At 37.2% G+C, this 24,751-nt stretch overlaps 1 pseudogene; it reads right to left on the bottom strand.

Annotated features, from left to right (window-relative positions):
- Nucleotides 1-1,287: 1,287 nt before the first annotated feature.
- On the bottom strand, nucleotides 1,288-24,426 carry LOC113080250 (sprouty-related, EVH1 domain-containing protein 2 pseudogene; annotated as a pseudogene).
- Nucleotides 24,427-24,751: the final 325 nt, after the last annotated feature.

Below are 24,751 nucleotides of genomic sequence, written 5' to 3'. Positions count from 1 at the left end.
GCTTTAGTGTTTTTCCCTCTGGAGAATAAACAAAATCGAGTAGACAGCATAAAATAATTTCATTCATTCATATTTTTGTCTTGTTTTCCAGTAAAATATCTCAACAGTTGAATGAAACAAACAAGAATTACATGAGAAGCAAAACTGCACAAACTTATTTTGTATCGACTTGTTTCCTTTTATTTCTTGTTGTAAGCAAATATCTACGAAGCAAAGCACATGTCATGCAGGAAAAAATAGCAGGCTAAATCATGTGCACGATTACTATTACTATTACTTCCCTCGATTAAAAAATTGTGCGCATGATTTACGAATTTGTTCCCTCGATGTACTAAAACATGCACACATTTACCATTTAGTTCCCTCGATTTAAAAAATTGTGCGCACGATTTACTAATTATTCCCTAAAGTAATTCGAGGGAACGAAACAGTAATTGTGTGCAAGATTTAGTACACTGAGGAAACGAATTAGTAAATCGTGCGCACAATTTTTAAATCGAGGGAACAGAATATTAATCATGTGTATTTTTTATTACACTGAGGGAACGAATTAATAAATTATGCGCACAATTTATTTATTTTTTCTTGTATGCCACGTGCAGGTCTTCGTATAATTTAATAAAACTGTGTGAGGTTTGTTTAAATAAACATAAATATGTAAATAAATAAACAAAAAATAGGTCAAATCCAACCAAATTCTAGTGCTGTCAACCGATTAATTACTTCCAAACTAAAAGTTTTTGTCTACATAATATATGTGTGTGTGTATATATATATATATATATATATATATATATATATATATAGATACTGTATGTGTGTGTGTGTGTGTGTGGTTGTGTGCATTTGTATATACATACAAAATATACACAGCACACACACATATATTATGTAAACAAAAACATTTATTTTTGATTTGATTAATCACGATTAATCGTCTGATAGCATTCCCAAATCCGGGTATATTTTCTTAAGTAATTTGTTATGAGGATATTTAGATTATGTTTTACAAGACAAAAATTATGTTTAAAAAAAAATATTTATTTTTTTTGCAGGGGAAGCGGCGTGGGCTCACTGGAAACTCCTCTCTTTGTCCATATGGCGGTGCTTTTTTGCCTACAGTCTGATGATTTCTCTCTCAATTTTTATTTTCCTTCCTTTGGCTGGTGATTCGATTAACTGCGAGAATAAATATGACAAAAATAATCTTTGGATATCAAATATGCATCAGACTCAAAAGCCACCCTCGCGTCCAAAAGAAGTCAACTCTAAGGCGAATGTCCATGTCTGAAGCGCAGCTGTGGCTCTCGAAGATGATTACAATAGTTCAATTTGAAACACATACAGTATTTACATATACTCTGGATGCAGCTTATGTAAATTTGGCTTAAATATAATAACGACAATACTATGCTGTGATACAATGTTATCATTCCTTTACAACACGCATGCATGCATCGACACGCTCTCCCACAATCGCACTACAAACGGACGTTTCCGACTTTTTTAGTGTCTCGAGCTAATCTCACTGTTATTGTTCTGAACGGTTAAAGGGCTTGGGATATAAATGCCAGTTTATGTACGGACCTGTTCAGGAAGAGTAAACAGCAACTTCCTCCCAAACGACTGCGCGCCGTATAAACAACAAGCGATTCAAGTTCTTGAAAAGTCAAATCAGTGTAAAAAATATAAAGTACCTGCATAAGTAATGCAATGACATGAGGGCTCCAGGAGAGCCGAGGAACTGAGAGAAGCATCCACAACAAAAGGAAAAGAAAAGAACATACACATATATATATACTTTCATATTTATAAAAACAACTAAGAGAGAACGTTTTCAATGCACCAACTGTTTTCTGGAGCCAGGAGAGAACGTAAAGTGAAGTACAGTCTGCTCCTGCGCATCTCAGTGCTAGCGTTCCAAGGGGCGTGTTTAGGGTTCGTTTAGCCGACGGCCTTGTGCTTCCCTCCGCAGCAACCGCAGGCCACGCCGCAGCGGTGGCACCCATGGAGCGGAGGGTAGCAGCACAGACAAGGCGCCAACAGCGACAGACCCAGAAGGGCCGTCCAGCGGAGGCAGAAACGCTCCTCGCTGGAGTCGCATGAGCACGGGTCCGAGTACTCTCCCTCCGGGTCGGACATGCAGTGGTAGAGCATGCTGTCGGCGCACCACATGAAGCTGACCCGGTGGATGCAGGTCCGGATGGGGTCAGGGGCGTCGTGGCACTGCCCGCGCCGGTTCTCCTCATGGTTGAACATGTCCCGACAGTAGACGCAGCGCGATCGCTCTCCGTCCTCTTTCCTTCGCTTGCCCTTGAGCTTGAACGCCGGCGGCTGGGTGGCCACTACGCCTCCGCAGTGGCTCTTGAGGTCGCACTGGCTGAAGTCGGAGCTGGGCACGTAGGGGTAGCTGTAGTCATGCTTTAAGGGTTCGTTCTTAGCGATGTGAACGTACGAGTCCGAGTGTTGAGTGAACTTGTCCGGCACGGCGGCGTATCGATAGTCCTCGTAGCCTGTGATCAGCCAGCGCTCCCGGGGTTGATTCGGACGATCTCCTCGTCCTCAAACGGGAAGGGGTTCCTGCTGGAGAACTTCTGAGAGGCAAGAGAAAACAAGAGCACAAAAGTGACGACTGTGTCTGTAAGATCACAGAACGTAGCTCTTTTATTCTCCCACAATATTGGATTGTGTCACTTATTTGAAAATGTTATTTAAATGTTTAATCTTTTACTCGTTACGTAATCTGATTAGTGCTGTCAAACGATTAATCGCAATTAATCGCATCAAAAATAAAAGTTCTTCACATAATATGTGTGTGTGTACTACGTTTATTATGTACAGTGCAGTGCAAAAGTCTTAGGCCACTAGAATTTTCACCAACAAAAAATAAAGTGGAACCACAGTATATAAATATACACTGAAAATAATTACATGTATTTACAGAATTATATTATATATAAATATATTTAATATATAAACCTGACATATTTTCGTAAATTTATACATGCACATGTGTTATTCAAATCACAGTCTGGGGACTCAGAACTCAGAACAACTGCTAACATTAAGTTAAGGTAAAAATAACTGCCATGACATTATTGTATCTTACTCCTATTCAATAAATTGTTCTTTCACTACATCTCTTTACCTCTGTCTTTATCCTCTTCTCTCTTTTTGGCAGTGTATCTATCGCAGACTATGATCATTTATAATGTGTCATGTAAATTCGGCCTTGCGTCACAATCAGGAAACTTTCACCGTGTCTAGAACGGGCGCGAGCCGCCAGGCCCGTTTCTACGAGCTGTGTGTTTAACAAAAACAGTGCTGTCTACATTGGATGTGGCGTCGGGCACGCTACAACAACAAATTACCAACAACTAATCGTGCGCGCGCGTCTGTTTCTGACGCACTTCAAGCACTCGATGGGTGGGGGAAGATTGAAGAGCCAGACTTTTTTTTTTTTTTTTTTTTTTTGCTTTATTTGGAAGTGTTTTCGAATTATTGGTTTTTAAATAGTATCCTATTATAAAAAAATATAGGTAAAAAAAAAAAAAAAAAGTTCACTCATTCTGGGCGCCCCTATGGATGAGTGGCGCCCTTAGCATTTGCCTATGCCGCGGGCCGGCCCTGGTGCGGACTTTTTTTAGCCACACCAACCTCTGACTCTGAATCATCATCTGACGGTGACACTAGGCTCTGGCACTGGTACACTAGCCGCAGGTCGGAAGAACGAATCAATAGTTCGCTTGCTCATAGCTCAGACGCACGCACATATCAGGTTGTGATGATATTTGTCTCTGTTTCCTTCCCACAGATGTTTACGCGCGCTCAATTATCTCTAGGCCCCTCCCCCTCCACACATTTTAGCCACTTGCAGTGGCCATTCCCTATTCTTCTCACACGCATTTGCCGCCTCACAGACTAATGAGACGCGAGCACACACTCGCGTCTCATTAGTATGTGTGCAAGTGTGTGTGCAAGTGTGTGTGCGTGCGTGCGTGCGTGTGCAAATCTACTGGTCGCACATGTGCGACTGGATGTAAAATTCAGTCGCACACTCTCAAAATTTGGTCGCAAAATGCGACCATTTGTCGCAGTCTGGAGCCCTGTAGACACACACACACCAATAATATACAGTAAATTTGTACATTATTATTATTATTATACACTGTTTACAATTTATTTACAATATGTTTTTAGAATAAATAAATAAACATGGACTTGAAAATGCTATAAATAAAATAAAAATCATTACAAATTAAGCACTTCTAGCAGCACTATACTGACAAATATGGTTGTCATCTGTGTCACTTTAGGCCAAAAGCTCATGGTGTCAACTAAAGCTCTCAATCCACACCCTTAAGATGTGTGTGTGGGTGAATGAAAGACAAACACTGCATCTGACAAAGTGCTGAGTGATGACGTCTGAATTCCAGCAGATAGAAAAACATCTCCTAATGAACACTGTGGCGTTCGCGAGTAGGGGGAATTAAAAATGCTGATGTAAAAGTAGAAGCAGATGCTTCTGCTGGTGGAGCACAGCGGCAGCTTTGGAGCACAGAAGCCCGAGTCTCTCACTCCCCACGTCATCAGCTGTCCTGCCTGCGTCAGTCTGAGTCCAGGCATTCTGGCTGCTCCCAATAATTCCCTCACACGTTCCCTCTCTCTCTGTCTGCAGCCTGCTCTGCATGGCCTTCTTCTGAGAGGGAGGGTGGACTAATCCATCCAAAACAAAGAGCTGTGTTGAGCACTCCGCCTGAAATTACTTTCCATATTATTATATTATTTTATATTTCATAACCGTTCATAACATTCAGATATGATCAAAGTGCCAATACTCTCTACAAGGTATTATTAGGGCTGTCACTTTTGTGAAAAAATCATTTTCGATTTTTAAGACATAAGTGTTCATTGAATCGATTGTAAAATCGATTTTCCATGTCTAAAAAAAGACGTTTCCTTTTTCAACGTCAAATAACGGACGAAAGTAAAGAGCGCTGGAAACGCACAAGTCAACCATATTTCTTATTTATTGGCATGAAGTTTCGTGCAGAATAACAAAAAGCAACAGGAGTGCAACATTCTCGAAAAAATATATATGCAGATGGGACGGCTGCCATTACAAATTTATTGGACAGGAAAACAAAGTCGTTCAACATTTTCGGGGTCCAGAGCAGAGCATTTTTTTATTCACTATATATCCAGCTGTTGAGAAGACGCACTCCGACCGCACTGATGTCCCGGGACACTCAGGTACAGCTGCGCAAGGTGGGGGTATTAATGCCAATTTTCCACCACAAAAGCCGGTTGCTTTCAGCTCCAATGGTCCTTTTCATAACTCAGAATCTCCTGTAACTAGATGCGCGAATGAAGCGAATTCGCATCTACCGCACCGCGAGACCTCAATACGCGTGTTTACGCGTCTTTACATTGACTTAACATTGAAATCATTTGCGCCAGACGCTCTATTCGCGTTTCATGTGAACGCAGCATAAGAGGATGCTTTCGACGTCACTGGGTCTTATAGGTGTGTAAAATTGCTGGTATTTTCTCAACGCATACTGCACTCTCGGAATTCTTTATTTTCTTTTTCTGCTTGGTTGTGAGTTTTGTTACATCTATATTTTTTAATTGTTTGATTATTTTAAAATTAATAGTGTACATATTTGGTTCAAATCGATTCCCTATTTTCATTTTTGAAACTTTTTTTTGGGGTTGGTCCGATCGATTGTGCAATCAATTTTCGAACTAAAAGTGACAGCCCTGGGTATTATATTACATAGTTCAGAATATGACATCATCCACCAAAAGAACATTTTTGAGAATTAAATATGTAAATAAAGCATTCTGGTGCACTCCGACAACAAAATACAGGAAAGACAACATATGCTTCATTTCTCATATGCACATATGCTTGCACATTTAAATCACAAACTTTTTAGACAGTGCAACTCCTGTAATCATCAGTGTACATACTTCTCTTTGCGAGCAGTACAAACGGAACATTCATTCAAATAAATTGAAAATGTTGGGAAAAATGCTATACTTTTAAATATGAAACCAAACCCTGAGTAGATGACGATAAATGTCTGTTCTAATAAGTGAGTCGTTAATCATTCATTCAAGCAGCTGATTAATTCAAAAATGAGGCTGTCTTTATGAATGGTTTACTGAATCATTGATTTGATTGGTTCAAAAACAGAGATTCATGTAAGCATCAAAACGCAGCTGTGTTGCTCAGAGACACAAAACAGCTCTGCTTGTGGCTTTGATTAAAATTTAGTCAGTGAACTTGAGCAAAAACAGTCAATATTCTATCACAAATTGTGAACTTTGTGTCTGTTTAACTCACAATGAAGAACTACCACGCCAACGACATGTTTACATGTGGATGTGAGGGTAAATTTGCCGTAAAAACGGGCCAACTGTGAGACGAGCTGTGTTTGATTTGAAGCAGCAGCACCCAGACTGATCGGACATCAAAGTACCGCGAGAGCATTTCGAGAGCACGCAGAGCCATCTGCTCTCTGTAGCTCTCGCGGTGCTTTGATGTCATACAGCGATCGTCTGAGCCTCAAGTCAAACCAAGAAAGGGACTTTGGTTGAACACACTCCTGTGACTGTCTACAAGTTTGCAAACACTCTCTCTATCTCTCTCTCGCTCGCTCTCTTCCCCTGCCCAGACTCACATTAAAGAACATGGAAACACATTGAGAAATAAATGATTTTCTCCAATGCATGTTGGTTACCATTATTGGCACCCCTAGAAATTCTAATGAGTAAAATATCTCTGAAGTATATCTAGGGCTGTGATGATAGCAGCATGTGCATAACGGTCCTCAGAACAGGCTAACCGATGGTAAATATACAGCCCTCAGACATAACAGGCAGGTTGTCCATGAGTGACAGAGCAGAATAAGGATGGCAAAGCAAAGTGTGGATGTGCAGTCCTTGAAGGACGTTCAACTTGGACTGGAAAGTGGTCAGTTTACTGCTAAGAAACCCTCGTCAGGCAAGTCTGACTCCAGACATTCTTCTCAGGGATGTTAAATTGTTTTCAAGGGTGCCAATATTAGTGGGCAGCATTGTATATATACTGTATATACTCTCAGCAAGCTCTTAAATCACCAAACACAGTTTGGGCATCTCTTCATTTCACGATCCTTTTCTAAGGTGTATCATAAAGCATTATGAGCCCACAGCTAATTGCAAACATATTTTTAATGCTTAACACTGCATCCTTTCATATTCACCAGGCCCAGCCTGACTATTATTTAAAGCTTTGTAATAAGGTTTGGTGTATGTTGGTCTCTGCTTACATCAGAAAACAGACCATTAAGTATATAAAACAACTTTACAGAGCAAAGCAGTGTTAGACGGGTCGGGCCAGATGTCACGCTCAGCTCGGATCAAAGCTAAGCTGCAGAATATGAAATCCATTTTAGCATGCTAGCCACACAGTGACCGTAAACCTTGCACCCATTTCTCATAAATGAAGCTATAAATCTTTTAATGCTTGATTTTGGTTAGTGCGCGTTTAAAACAACCAAATCTGGTCCTGTGGCATTCGTTACGAGAGCTGTAACTCGATGGATGCAAATTAGTTTTCAAACATAACCAGAGTTCAAAGATGCTGGTAAAGTTTGACTGAGGCGGCGATGTCAATGTCACATGCTTTAACACTTTTCCGTTTGTAGACAGACTGTGCCATGTGTGCACAAGTATTTTCTTGTCGAGAGGATCTTATGATCTTATGATATTTACATTAAAACAGGCATATCCATGCGCTACGTCAATCAAACTGTAAACAAAACACCGTCGCTTGGCAATGTTCAATATTAAAATGCCTCATCGGTGCCAAATATGTGATTACAAACACTCAGTCACATGGTTCACTCCATAGTAACAGAGTAAATATTGAACACCACTCTACTGTGAAACTTTTGTGTTTTTTTTTTTATGAATAAAATAAAAACAACTACTGGCAATGGACATAGCCCGAATGACAGTGATGAACAAATACAAATACAGGCTAAATCAAGTAAATATGGAAAATGTGCACATAAATCATCATAATTCTGCTTTCTATATAGCAGGGGGAAAAATGTAGCATGTCAAATAAAACTATGATTTAATGCAAATTAATGCATTTTTTTATTATTTTGTTAATATAATAATGAAAAAACGACTGGCAGTGGATGTATCCTGATTAATAATAATGGACAAATATAAATACAGGATGAATACAAAATTAATATTAATATTTTAATATTATAGTTTTAAAATGTGTATAAATAACCATAATTCAGTTTTCTATATGGTTGAAAACTCAGGGTATCATGTCACACACAACTAGCATTTAATGCAATTTAAATGCAATTTAATTATTTGATAAAAAATGGCTTTTTAATTGCATTCAATGACAGTTATAGGCACGGACTGCATAAATGCAACGGTAAGTTAATGCAATTTATCATTAAGTCAAAAATATAAATAAAGCCTAAAAGCCTTTTTTTACATGGGTTGAAAAACATCCAGTACATCTAGACAAACAACATTTTGTGCACACCACAGGGTCACTGGCTTCATGTATTTGCGCAAAGTTACAGTTCATGGTAAATGTTTGCTTTTGCATTCTGAGCTAACATGCAATTAGTCGTAAAAGAGCACAAACGATCCGTGATGGAGAAACACAGAAAGACTGACCTGTACTGTAAAACACTTGAAGATACTGAAGCTTAGTGTCACCTGACTGACAGTCTCACTATGACAAGCATGGTATAAGCTTTATTTACATTAGTGGCTGAAAAAAATCTTCAGTCGATCCTTGTGTCCCATTTATTTTTGGCTCCTTTTTTAATTAGGGGCTCCAATCTGCTTTTAACTGAGCACTTTAGCCTGACAGACAGCCTACGCACGACTTCACCTCTGCTGATGCATACAAATTCACTTTCATGTCCTAATAATTCTGCTCTCTGAAGGTACAGAACGAGCAGGAGAAATTAGGGAACACATTTAGCACATGTCATGTTGTCATTTCAGGACAGGCTACTCGAAACAGCATTTTGAGGCTGAAGACAGCAGCTTTACATAGAAAACAGGGTTTTATTTGAAATCACAAGCCAAAGTGAGGATTTGAGCTCAATCCTATTCAGTAAACAGTCATGACCGGTAACATACAACACCGTGTCCACTGCATCCCCCTAGTGGTCACACACACAACTACCACAACAAAGAGACTAAAGACAAAGAGACTATCATATAACTCAATAAAAACCATACAAATAGAGAGAGAGAAAAAAAACATCCGAGGCATTCGATTCCCATTTTCAAAACAGATTCAGGTCTCTCAATATAAAGCAATCAAGTACAGTTTGACTCGAAAAAGATGAATTATACACCAACGCATAATAAAAATCATTTATTAAATTGCTTAACTAAGTATGAGCTCTATATTAATATTGATGCTTGACCTTGCTAGCTTCTCATGGTTTTAAATGACAGCAGGTTTTAACAGCTCTGATTAAGTAACTAGCCCTCGCAGATAAACACATGCTGTGGATATTTTTCCACTATTAAAGCCAATTACTTCTGAGTGAAAGCCGTTTATCATGTGTGCTGGAAAATTGTTTCCCGTCACGGTGTTTGGCTTAGCATAAATAAAGCCGAGCTATTCTGCTGCATGTTTATACGACACAAACATGCAATTACTGCATGTGTGCTCTTCAGGACTAAGACTGACCACTGACCACGGATTTAATGTTTTTATGATTGATTTATTTATTTGCTGCTTATGTTTTAATTATACATTTATTTTTAATACAAACATAAAGGAACACATTACAAAATTAAATTATTACATACAACCACTTTTTTAATATATTTTCTTACTGTCACATGACAACTAATAAGGAATGTTATTTTATTTAATAACTTTTTTTTTTAGGTACATAAAGTCTGCTTTAGTTTTGAGTTTGGGTTGATTTAATTAATAGTTGACTGATTCTGTGAATTCAGGGTCCATTCATGAAGGATCTATCATACTGATTCAGTAACTTAAAAGAGTATTTTTGAAGGATTAATAAAAAATAAAAACAAAAAAAACCGTTCACTCTACAAGAGATTTGTCAAGTTAATTCTGATTCACAAACAAATGACTTCTGAACTGTCAGGGTTGTTTTTCAACTATCATCTGATTAAATATATGCTTATCACAATGTGATGCTAACGTTACATTTACAAAATGAAATTTGTTGTAATGAATAGTATTTAAGTTAAGGGGAAAATGCAGATTTAATCTCTTTACTTCTGTTTTTGAATGATTCATAATAATTTGTTTCAGCAAGGTCAAGTCTAATTTACAAACAAATGACTCTTATAAGCTGATTCTTTTAATGAATCATAACTCAGAGTGGTCAGATTGGTTAGTTAAGTAATGTAAGAAGCACAAACTGACTCAGTGTTTGTGTTGTTAATGATAAAAATACGCAAATAGAAATGTTATTGTGAAAAATATTTCAACCAAGGAAAACATTCAAATGTACTATAATTTTTTTTTAGATATATTTAATACCAATTACGTTCTGTGTTTGCAGCTGTTCTGTTGCTTAAACAGAACTCTAGGAAACACTGGTGGATCTCAAGGCAACAAAAAACAGAAACCTTTCTATTATGACTCGGCACTGCCGCACACATTATTATCAGACAGTAAATACTGGCAGCGGGGGAGTTTTCCCTCATGGCTCCAGTTCTGTGTTTTTATGGAGAGTGAGCTGATGACATCACCACGGGCTGATCGATTCCTGAACACATTTACAGCCCCTCTTCCAGTGGGCAGGCCATTAAAGTGCACGGAGCGTGCCATGCTATTAGGACCTCGGGCTAAAGAGCACAAGCTCGAGGAGTTCACGGAAAATGTCGTTGCCGGGGAAATAAATGCCAAGGATGTGATCCACAGGCCAAAAATAAATATATAAATAAATATATAAATCGCATTTTGCGACCAAATTTTGAGAGTGTGCGACTGAATTTTACATCCAGTCGCACATGTGCGACCAGTAGATTTGCACACGCACGCACGCAAACACACACACACACTTGCACACACTCGCGTCTCATTGAGTGATGCCTGTCTGTGAGGCGGCAAATGCGTGTGAGAAGAATAGGGAATGGCCACTGTAAGTGGCTAAAATGTGTGGAGGGGGAGGGGCCTAGAGATAATTGAGCGGGCGTAAACATCTGTGGGAAGGAAACCGAGACAAATATCATCACAACCTGATATGTGCGTGCGTCTGAGCTATGAGCAAGCGAACTATTGATTCGTTCTTCCGACCTGCGGCTAGTGTACCAGTGCCAGAGCCTAGTGTCACCGTCAGATGATGATTCAGAGTCAGAGGTTGGTGTGGCTAAAAAAGTCCGCACCAGGGCCGGCCCGTGGTATAGGCAAATGCTAAGGGCGCCACTCATCCATAGGGGCGCCAGAATGAGTGAACGAGTGATTTTTTTTTTTTTTAATATTTTTTTTTTATAATAGGCTACTATTTAAAAACCATTAATTCAAAACACTTCCAAATAAAGCAAAAAAAAAAAAAAAAATCTGGCTCTTCAATCTTCCCCCGCCCATCGAGTGCTTGAAGTGTGTCAGAAACAGAGTGCGCGCACGATCAGTTGTTGGTAATTTGTTGTGTAGCGTGCCCGACGCCGCATCCAATGTATACAGCACTGCTTTTGTTAACACACAGCTCGTAGAAACGGGCCTGGAAGCTCGCGCCAGTTCTAGACACGGTGAAAGTTTCCTGATTGTGACGGAAGACCGAATTTACATGACACATTATAAATGAGCATAGTCTGCGATAGATACACTGCCAAAAAGAAGAGAAGAGGATAAAGACAGAGGTAAAGAGATGTAGTGAAAGAACAATTTATTGAATAGGAGTAAGATACAATAATGTCATGGCAGTTATTTTTACCTTAAACTTAATGTTAGCAGTTGTTCTGAGATCTGAGTCCCCAGACTGTGATTTTGTACAATCTTGTCAGTATTAAGACGCATTTTTTATTATCACTTTTTTTTAAATAATGTTTTACTCTACAGTTGTGCAGTTTTGGGGGGATACAGTACAGGCCAAAAGTTTGGAAACATTACTATTTTTAATGTTTTTGAAAGAAGTTTCTTCTGCTCATCAAGCCTGCATTTATTTGATCAAAAATACAGAAAAAATGTAATATTGTGTTATATTATTACAACTTAAAATAATTTGTTTTCAATTTATTATACTTTAAATTATCATTTATTTCTGTGATTCAAAGCTGAATTTTCAGCATCATTACTCCATTCTTCAGTGTCACATGTGACATCCAGTCTATCACATGATCCTTTAGAAATCATTCTAATATGATGATTTATTATGAGTGTTGGAAACAGTTCTGCTGTAATGTGTGTGTGTGTGTGTGTGTGTGTGTGTGTGTGTGTGTATATATATATATATATATATATATATATATATATATATGCATGAGGCGCCAGGTAAAATCTTGCAAATTGGTCAGGGCCGGCCCTGGTCCACACTCACCATTTTCGAGAAGACTGGCTGTAAGAATTCAGATACTGAGGTACTATAAGCATTAGAACTACCTTTCACCAAATACAAAAGCCAGCTCGACCTTCAAAGGAAGAATGGCTTAAAACTTAACGAAACATACAACAACGATAAAGCATGCACACAAACTTTTTTACTATGCACATTTTTTATTCTGAGTGTATGGAATTTTGTTTACTATTTGTATTGTCATGACAGCGATGGTGCTGTCAGTTTACCTTGTTGCATCTTCAAAAGTGCAGAATAAAATGTGACACTGAATTTGAAACGGCACATTGTAATTTCTGCATCTATTATTAAAGTATTTATTAGTAATACAGTGGAAATTAGTAGATTTGGTTAGCATGTTGATTTACGGTGTGCGCCCCTAAATTTTCTGGTTGTGCCCCTAAAATTTTCAGTTGGGGGCCACTGTGCTCCTAGTGTAAAAAGTTAGTCTGGAGCCCTGGTATCTCAAGACGCACATTGGAGCTCACGTAATAGCAAATAAAGGCTGCGTGTTGTGCGCTCGGTGCTGATGTGAGGAATGCTAATGAGGCGGACTATCAAGCGAGAAGACATGAATGATGGGATGAGTTCTGAAGGGGCAGGATCCATTCAGTCCACCGCTGCAGTGGGAGCTGGGATACGGCGCTGGATGCAGCGGTCCACTTTCATATTGAAATGAAGCAGGTTCGAGTGTGAGCACTCAAAGGAGACCATCACGCTCTCTCCTGGCCATGTGAAAGAGATAAGATTGCATTCTTTCTTTACATCTCGCTCCCCGAGCACCTTTGCAGCAGCTTAACCCTTTCGAGTCGATTAACGCATATATGCGTTTTGAGTCATTTTCACCTGATAACCCCGAAAAGAACTTAAATTACACTCTCAGTTTTAATCGTACAGATAAGAGCAATACATCAATCGAATCTGTAAAGGGTCTAGTTTTTTTTGGATACAGACATAATAACAAAAAACCTTTGTGCACTTATAAAATAAAGATAACACACAAGGTGCGCTGTCTACAGTCTTTGTCTCCGCTGATCGTCATGTACAAACATTTCATTAAAATGAACTGTAACTCCGTGAATACTCAACGAAGAGACATGAGAGAGATATCTATAGAAAGCCTGGAATGTCTACTTTTAAACTAAACAAGTGCTGCCGAAAACAAATATTCTGAGATAAAGTAATCCATATGAAAACAACGCCATGTCTGTTTTTCATATCTCCGCTCATTATATCTAATGTGACCACGCCCCCGCGCTGAACGCGCTATTCAGATTCAAACTGAAGCGCGCGGCTTGAATACGCCCACACAGAAGGAAAAGCAGCGAGACTGTTCTTCAAGTTTTTATTTTATTTTACTGTTTGCTTCGCGATGAGAGGAATAAGACATAAATCACCCCAAAAAGGATGTGATGTGGTTGAGGATTTGAGAAATGGATTTCCTCAGAAAAAAGACTGAAGCACTTTATTCAGCAGAGATCATAAACGTGAGTAAGTCTCTTTTTATTTATTTGTACTAGTTTTCACATAACGTGTAAACATTTTACTAGTTAGACTTTTTCCAAATACTTTTTCCAAACTATAATTCCTGACTAAATGTATAATCAAGTGAAACATTATGAAGTTTCAATAACAATATACCCTACTATACCATTCAAAAGCTTGATGTAAATAATATAAATGTGACAAATAGAGATAACTCTAACAAATGTAAAAAACAATGCAGTTCTTTCAATTTATTCCCCCTAAAAAAAACTGAAAAATATTCTCAGCTCTTTTCAACATTAATAATAATAATAATAATAATGATGATAATAATAAATGGGGTTTATTTGGTAGAAAATAAGATTGTTAAAAGGATTTCTGAAGGATTGTGTGACTAGAGAAAGGATGCCAAAAAATTTGAAAGTCAGCTTTGATTGTTCCTAATAAACTGTTTAACTGCTCCCCCAAGTGGATATTAAATTATGTTGTGGGATAATTAAATATATTCTTAATAAACTACAAACATAAAATTATATACTTTTATTTTGTTCTCACATTCTTTCTTGTAAGTCCTCCCTCAGAGTGGCACAGTTGAATGGGAGGCTCATTATGCAGCTCATTATGCAGGCCTTTGTCTTCTCAGGTGTAAATCACAATGATATTCATGATAGTTGACGCCTACTCGCATATGACTTTTACCAACAAAAAGTGTTTTAGAAAATTTAAATCAATATATTGTTTTCTGTGAGTGAGTAAACAAGATGATTTTCACATCATTCAGAAAGAAAAATTCTAGGCTACAAGCTCCAGTCCTCAACTTTTCCGGCAACCAAATTTATGTATGTGTTTTATGGCCTTATTCAAGTGATTTAACATTTTTAGTTTTTCACTAACCATGCATAACATTTTTTTTCTCAAAAATACAATCATGTACATGCATGCATTTCACATATTATTATAGCCCAGTTTGTGCTGATTACAGTGATATTAGACTTTACCAATTTAGATATTTATAAGAAACTGAAAAAAACACAAATGTCAGGGCATGACAAAACTTCTCAAGGCCCCAAAAATACCCTTAGACTCCAGAGGGTTAACTCGGGCTAAATGAACTGAACCCTTGCCCATTACAGATCCGCGTCTTTTTAATGTTGCTCTCACTCAAAGGAGACGAGCACAGACTAGTCATCTGACATCTGAAAGTGAGCTCTGAAATCTTTTTGTTTCAGGAAATTATCTGCTACTGTTTCAGAGAAGGGAGTTTATGATTCATACATGACTGATTGAGATTAACTATCATCAATTAATACATTTTAACACAACTGGCTCAACTTCGTCAGTGATTCTCTATAAATAAACAAATTTACTAAAAACACACTAATAGTGTGTTGAAGTACAACATGACAACATACACCTGTATCATGGTGAGCGATAATCACATCAGTGCCGTTTAGAAAAGCCTGCACTGGATTCAATTCAATTCAACTCTTCTCATCAAGGCTGCATTTATTTGATCAAAAATACAGTAAAAACTGTGGAAATATTGTGAAATATTACTATCATTTAAAATTACAGCTTTCTGTTTGAATAATTTTAAAATGTAATTTATTCCTGTGATGCAAATCTGAATTTATTCCAGTCTTCAGTGTCACATGATCCTTCAGAAATCATGCTAATATGCTGATTTACTGCTGGGGTTTCTTTTTAATTATTAAAACTATATTATTATTGTGCTGCTTAATATTTTATTTTAATATTTTATAATATTTTAAGCTGCTAATTTTATTCAAAGATATGGTAGAAAATTAGACTATCAGTTAGCTAAATGATTAGCTGTTTCTTTGCATTTCTTTCAATTATGGTCAATATTGGGCTGGACGATCATTCTGGTAGGGTACTTTTACTGTGTGTGGATGACCGCAGACACCAACACAGACCTGTTTTGACCAAGGAAAAACCCTGATTACTATAAATGTATTTTTACTTATATACAGTGACCAAATTTATTTATTTTAAATTGTTCTGTGATAATAAACATGCCACAGATCTTGTTTGATTTTTGAGCTTCAGTAAGTTGTATTTAACCCTGAATAATTCCTTCACGGTTCAAAAATAAATCAAGTAAATCAGACCATTTAATACCACTAGTGTCATGGTTATGATGCTCTTTATTTGTCTATGATCCCCTCTATCTGCTCAATCAATCATTGTGGACAGCTCTATTTTTTATCTCCATTTTCTATGAAATGTAAGCCGAAGAACAGCAGCAGCAAGAATCCCATGGAGAACATCTCAGATTGTACTGTCAATTCCAATACACACAGATCGTACAGTGAATATTCAGCCGGCACAACAGGCAGCATCAATACTGCTGTATCTCTGGTAAAGCTGTCAACATGATTTATGAGCAATCAGAGAACAAATCAAACACAGACATATGCTAAACTGAAATAGACTTCACTCAAACATTACACCTTCCCAGGGACAACGTGTTTCAACATATCAGAATGAGTTCTGAAGGATCATGTGACTGAAGACTGGACTAATGATGTTGAAAATACAGCTTTGTGTCAGAAATTTGTAAAAAAAAAAAAAATTTATATATATATATATATATATATATATATATATATATATATATATATATAGTAGTAGTAAACAACTATTTTTAAATTGTAATGATAACAATATTATAATGTGTGTATATAACACATATAAAAATATTCCAATAGAAAAGAGTAATTTTAGTAATAATCATAATGAAAAATTCAGCTTTGCCATCATTAGAGCAAATTATATTTCAAAATACATTCAAATAGAAAAATTATTTTAAATTGTATTTATAATAACATAATAAATGAAAATTCATCTTTGCCATTATAGGAATAAATAGGGCTGAGAATTGAAAATCAAATCCAATTCCAGTATCAGATACTTAAAGTCAGGAGTCGGATACTTGTTGCTAAATTAAATGTCAAATTCACCTATCAATTCCTGTGTCTACATCTTTTATTTTTAGGTGGTGAAAAAGAGCTGTTAAAAATGCATTTGTCTTTGAATCATTAATTCAAAAAAAATTATTCAAAAACACTGATTCATCCAATAATGAAACAAGTACCGAGTCATTGTATCATTCCATTCATAAATTCTATACGATTTTTAGAGCTGGTCTGAATACAATTTTTTGAGCTCCGAAGCTTCAGTAGTAATCAACTCTGAATATTCGAAGCTTCGGAAGGAGGGACTGAACATTCTTCTCTCTAATAAAAGACAGGAATCTCTGTGTGTCTGTCTGTCTGCAATTATATTATGTCAAAAACCATTCATCCAATCGACTTTCTGCGGACCTAAGGGAGTGCAGTGTCCTATTTAGGTGCAATATGGACACACGACACATTCAGAATTTATCTACTTCAGTGTTTACCACAGAATTAGATTCTATTTGCGGTGGTGTGGTGTTTGGGGACCGGGGACCGGGGGGGTTAAGTTAAATATATTATATTTAAGTTATATATATATTTAATTTTATATATATAATTAATAATAATTGATAATTTCATGCGTGGAAATATATATTAAATATGTAATTTAATTATATATATATATATAATTAATAATAATTGATAATTTGGTTATATTTGGAGATATTTGGAAGAATGACAGAATCAAACAGATCTCGGTCCCCATTGACTTCCATAGTAGGAAAGAATATATAACATGGTAGTCAATGGGGACGAGATCTGTTTGGTTACAAACATTCTTCCAAATATCTTCCTTTGTGTTCAGCAGAACAAAGAAACTTATACAGGTTTGGAACCACCTGAGGCAGAATTTTCATTTTTGGGGGAACTATCCCTTTAAAAGACATTGCTATTGCTACATTGCTATGCCATTGATACACTTTCTATGCTATGACTGCTCCACAGACTTCTTGTTGCAAATTTTGCTCACACACACACAAACCTGGCCCTGAAGATGGACACACATACACACACACACATACACACACACACACTCAAACTCACAAACTTACTGACACACTCAAACATTCAAAAAGACTCACTCACACACAGACTCAGACACACACAGGCTCACACACACACAAAACTGGACCTGGAGGTGGACACACACACACACAAACCTGAACCTGGAGATAATAATAATATATTGTCTAGCCTGGTTGCTTTGATATCCGTTGCCATGATTTATGGAATGACTGATCGCGAGAGGAAAAAAAACATTGGTTAATGAAAACGCCGTAATTTCGTTTTGTTTATCGATATTTAGAAAAAAAAAAACACAAAAGTTTTGCGCGAATCTGTAATGGAAACGCAACAGCCCTTAACATAGACTAACAGCATAAATGGCTGCCCACTGCTGCGGGTGTGTGCTCACAGTGTGTGTGTGTGTGTATGTGTTCACTGCTCTGTGTGTGTGCACTTCGGATGGGTTAAATGCAGAGCACAAATTCTGAGTATGGGCCACCATACTTGGCTGAATGTCACGTAACTTTTTTCACTTTCAATAAGAAATGTTAATGTTAGCTAATGTATTAACTAACATGAGCACACAATTAACAATACATTTATTACAGTATTTATTAATCTTTGTTAATGTTAGTTAATGAAAATACAGTCATTCACTGGTTGTTTGTTAACAGTGCATTAACTAATGTTAACAAACACAACTTTTAATTTTAATAATGCATTGGTAAATTTTGAGATTAACATAATTACTAATATTAATTAATTAATCTTACTGTGAAGTTTTACCATTTATATAAATGTATTTGTTTAGCGAACATAAAAGCCACAACACCAACTACCAATAGTTTACGGCTGACAGCAAAAATTATTTTAGCCTATGTCACAGTATGAGATAAATCCGGCCCAGTACATGATACTGATTTTTGTTGCCAAATTGGTTTGGAACAGTTGTTGAATAAACAAATAAACTAAACTAATATGCCTGTTTATCTGTTTGACTGACAGTTTTATTGATCACTGAGAGAGCACTGACTTGGTATGATGTTGGCTCAACATAAAAATGAAAAATTGCTTAGATGTAGTAAACTACTTTTGCCATGTTGCTGTAGCTTAGCTTGCTACATTTTCCTGGGCTGTAGCTTTAGTGTAGTGAAGCTTGAACCAATGAAGAGTAACTGTTAGCTTAGCTCACTACATTTTCCAAGTAGCTAGCCCAACACTATGTGCAACTAGCCAGAACATGTCTCACACTAGAAGAGCATCAACGCCGGGCACATGCTGTGATGTGGGACTTGCATGATGTTGACTAGCACTAATTAAATATCTGTACAATGAGTCACACAGAACAGACAAACAAAAGTCGCACTAATTATTCTAGTCTCTAACAATGCCAATTCATTTATTCAACTAGATTTGTGTCAATATTTGGCTTTCTACAATTAAATGCAGGTGATTCGTGATGCCGAATGTGTCAGGAGCCAGATGTCTCGTGCAATGACTACACGCCATGTGTGGCATCTTCTCAAGTCAGGCTTGAGTCATCCTGGAGATGCCAACCAAATGTCCTTCATGTGGTCCTCACTGGCAAAGTGCTGTAATTCGACTAAAAACACACAGCGTAATACCACGGTGATGCCTATCAGCGAGAAAACGTGAGCTTTGGAGAGAGCTGCTTTGTGTTGCGGTCAGCGCTTGAGGATTTTATGAGCTATCATGGATGAGATAATATAAGTCGGTGGTTGTAAAATAATGGGAGTGCAGCCCAGTATGTTTGTGTACAGCGTGTGTGGGTAATTGTTCCTGTTCGCAAAGTCACCTGTGAACACAACCAATGGTAACTTCCGCTTTCTGATATCAGCTAATGTTAAAGTCATCAAATGTGGCAGAAAAGACCATGTTAAAAAATATTTCTATTACAAATCAATTCTATTCTCTTGAACTGTCTATTCATCAAAGGATCCCATTTCCACTAAATTAAACTCTTTTCAACATTGATAATGATAATAAATGTTTCTTGAATTCATGATTTATGAAGGATCATGTGGTACTGAAGACTTGATAAATGATGCAGAAAATTCAGTTTTGCATCAAAGGAATAATAGAAAATAATAATATAATTATTTCCAAATAGAAAAGTGTCATTTTAAATTTTAATTATATTATAACGAAATACTTAAATGGAAAACAGTTATTGTATATTTATATATATATTACAATAGAAAACAGTAATTTAAACTGTAATTATAATAACATTACAATATTCACTTATATAAAATATATTAAAAATGAAATCAATGTTATAATATATTAATATTTTTAAATGCATATTGCTGGCTTTGTGAGCATGGTGACTAATCGTACTGACCCCAAACTTTTGAATGGTAGTGTATGTGAATTCTCAATTCAATCTCAAAAGCTGAGCTTGCATTTTTCAAACTAAGCCTTCTGACATTAAATGTCAAGTAAATTGAAAGTAAATTGAGATCAGATGTGTAGCAGAGGGAAGCTGCACCAGGAACAAAAATGTTCTGAGAGATAAAGGGGTAATAAACTTCAGCAGTGCAAATAGAACCTCCAAATTACAGCCAAGGGGAAACCGGCGCTTCTCTCAGGAGACGCACTCCTTTAAAGGCAGAGTTAAACATCAAACACTGTCTTACGCAGTTTTAGAAGATGCATGACAGTTTCAAAGGGCTGCAACAGTATGAGTGATTCTGTGATCTGGCGTTCAACCGCATCACATGCAAACAGATGTAGAGTAGGTTTTCATTCTATACAATTAGGAAGTTCAAAGCTCATTTTTAAAAGGAATAGTTCACCCAAAAATGAACTTTTTTTTGTTATATTTGCTGACAATGTAATCACTCACACTCAGGCCATCCAAGATGAAGATTAGTATATGTTTGTTCAAGGGAACAGATTTGGAGAAATTTAGCATTACATCATTAGCTCACCAATGGATCCTCTGCGGTGAATGGGTGCAGTCTGAATGAGTCCAAGTAATCCACAGTCCATCAACTAATGTATTGTGAAGCGAAAAGCAGCGTATTTATTCTAAACATCAGATGTTTTTAACAACAAACCGCTGCTTTCGGCTGAAATACTAATCCTCTATCCATAATAATAAACAAAAAGACATTAAATAAATAATCTCATCTGAATCAGGAGAGAAATATGCACAGATCAAGCACCATTTTCAAGTGAAAACAAAAACAGTACAAAACAGTTCTAAACAAATATGTGGCTAGATTTTGATGTGAGAGAACAACAGGGTAAAGGACATCACTGAATGAAGTTTTATATTGGATTATGGACTTATATTGGAAATGGCTTTTTTAGAAAGATGCAGCTTTTTAAGTTCACAATAACTGATGGACTGGAGTGGTGTGGATTATTATGATGTTTTTATCAGCTGTTTGGACTTTCTGAAGGCACCCATTCATCTATTCGTCTTCTCGTGAGCAAGTGATGTTATGCTAGAGACATTTTTTTTCAATGAATAAAACTAAATCAAAAGAACTAAGGCTGAATAAATGCTTATCAAATTTTCTTTTAATGAGGGCTTTCCATGATGTACTGCTGAACGTGCAGTATAAGTGCAGTATATGAAGGAGAGGCAAAGAAAATACCACAACAATCTCCCATTGCACTGCATTGTCGTTGGTTCGCTGATTGCATTATTTGCATTAAACACCACCTCATTGACTCAATGAGCGGGTGAAGTATGGGATGCCTCTCCAGGTAGCACATCTGTAAACAAAACAAAGCAGTCTCTTATGCAAGTAAAGCTGGGGACACAGAAATTATGCCAAACGGCATCGACTGAGAATTAACACGTTTGAAACCAAAGCAAGCTGAATGCATATGAATCAGAACGGCTTGAACTGAAGCTGCCGTTGGTCTCTTACGTAATAAAGGCACGTTTTTTCACCAATGGATGGTGATTAATACAGGAACAGCAGGTCCCATGACACCACAACAACAGAATCAACACTGACAGTACAGTACGATCTCTTCCTGCTCTCTGAGATGCAGGTACATTGATGCTGATTTAACAAGGCGTGCAGTTGAATCAACTTTGTTACTCAGATGACCAGATTAAGGTTAAACGTTTGATCAAACACAGTGAGATAGATATAAAAGTTAATGCCACAAAGAGACTAATAGGATCAAAAAGGTGTGACAAAAGCCCCAAGGCTAACACCTGTTCACACCAAGGATAATAACTATAAAGATAACAATAAAGATACAGGTAGCAGAGTCCACACCACAGCTATAACGGTAAAGCCACAGAGAAATGATATAGTTGAAATCAGAATGATTTTTTTTTCCAAGCTCAAACCGAATCAATCCTGCTATAATGAGTCTGAGAATTTAAATCGGCAGATGAACAAGCACTTAGAATAAAAAGACGATATTGTCCGCTGGTGTGGACACTAATATACTGATCTTAATAGATATCTTTATTTGGGCTGCCCTCGACTAAAGATTTTTCTGGTCGACTTCATAGTCATTCATTTTAAGCATTAGTCGACTAATCGCACATTTATTAATCATTAATCACTATTAAACCATTGTAATGAGCCTTTAACTGCCTTTAATAGCATATAAGCGCTCACGCATACGAAAAAAAAAAGCTTGCCATAAACTTGCACCGGAAGATATAATAATTCTAAATGTGTCAGGGAAAAACAGCAAGGAGACTGCATTAACATTTTAAACAATTCAATGATAAGCTAGTGCTTTCTTTGAGATTAAGTTGGCAACACCTACTCATCATCTGCGCAGTATTGATGCACCTGTATGCATGTTTTTTTACGGATTACATAATCTGAGAATATTTGTTTTTCCATTGGAACTGGTTAATTTGACATTTTGCTCTCTATAGATATATTTTCATATCTGCAAGGCAAATATACACAGAGTTCCGAAGTTTCGCACTCAAGTTCACAGAGACCAAGATGCAAGAAAGCGCATCCTGTTTACTTATTATTTATTATTATACAAAAGTGCAATGTTTTGTTGTTATTGTGAGTGCACACAAATAAATGTAGTCTTTACTGATTCGAGAGATGAATTCATATTTTTTATTTATTATGACTGTAAATGACAGTATTTTAAGAGCATGTGAGCGCACCGGTGCCTCCATCTGTCCCGGAGTAAGAGGTGCTGTTCAGCTTCCACACTCTGCACAGACATTTCAATAGCGCACATTTCTCTAATTTAACATTAGATTGAGCTTCAAAAGTTGGCAAATTTAAAGTTGCTAATACTTACATTTTACAGATGATATGACATTTTGGATGATGCCATATTTGAGGTTGATGAATGATAGGCGAGCGTTTGGATATCCTGCCCGATGTACTGTATTACCACAAAACCAGCCGTTAACAATCTGTCCTTTACTGTGTGACTTCACTTTTTTTCTGTGATCAAGTGACTAATATAATTTGGTCAACCAAGCCTCTTTTTGTCAACTAATGGTTAGTCAACTATTAGGGGGCAGCCCTAATCTTTATAGTTATCATTTTTGTTGTGAACAGGCCTTAATCTTCTAGAATGAGATTAAGGGGGGCTACAACTACCTCACCATATGATAAACAACAACATTCACTAATACAGTGATTTAATGCATTGCAAATAATGACTACATCATAATTGAATGATGATTGAATCAAGAAACATGTGAGAGAGATTCAGATCATCAGAGAGAGAATGTTCAGTATCCTTCTTTTCACATAAAAAGAACACTGTTTATGCTTACTTAGACAATCTGCTTCTTCATTAACTGAACTGTCAATAACAAATAACAAGAACCTATTAAATGTTGATTTATAAGATTTATATGAATAAAATTCCACCTGAACACAGAGAAGGAGAAAACCAAATAAACATAAACAAGTAACCAAACACATGGCTCACTGGAAATTTAAATTCCCAGTTTACAAAATTTTTTTTGTAAAAATGCACCTATGGCCAATATTCTACATTTAATACCGTCAATCAATATTCAGTTATTGAAAATTAATCATACATACTAATCTTCTTATAATCTCAAAGAAAGCACAGCATCTGGACCCTTACCAGGTGTGTGCCACAGTGAAGCGCCGCTGCTTGTGGATGTTGTTATTAAGCAGCATGCGACGGAGCAGCCTGGGAGAGTTGCGCGGGGACAGGGTAGTCGGAGACAACCTGGGGGATATTGAAGATGGGGTTCTCCGGCTCCTGGGTTGGCGGGGACGCTCCTGCTGCAGCAGGTTCTCTCTCAGAATGCGCACCAGGTCCTCATTCAAACCCACGTGGTCCCCGTGGTGGAGCTGCTTCGGCGGGACCACCAACGTGTCCTGGCTGCCTCCTGTCTGAGCCATTTCCTGGGAGAGTGAAGTGTCACTTTCTTGCTGTTTGTATCCGTTAAAAAGAAAGTTGAAAAACTTGGAAGTTGACAACAGAACACAAGCGTCTCTTAAGTCATTCCTCCACTGAAGTCAAGGCATTCGTTCTTATGGCAAATCCAGCCAGCACTCCGGCGCGGTTAGAGAGACTGCGTGTTCTCTGTACGTTTGCAGGGGGTGAGAGCACACGAGGGAGGGAGAGAGGGAGGGAGTATGCTGTATGCACATGGAAAGGAGGAGATTCACCCGTCTGTGTACCAACACACACTGAGAACACATTATGCTGGTTATTGAATAAACC

The sequence above is a fragment of the Carassius auratus genome, unplaced genomic scaffold (assembly GCF_003368295.1).
Source record: "Carassius auratus strain Wakin unplaced genomic scaffold, ASM336829v1 scaf_tig00030536, whole genome shotgun sequence".
NCBI classification, from domain to species: Eukaryota; Metazoa; Chordata; class Actinopteri; order Cypriniformes; family Cyprinidae; genus Carassius; species Carassius auratus.
This window is presented reverse-complemented; position numbering and strand designations above follow the sequence as displayed.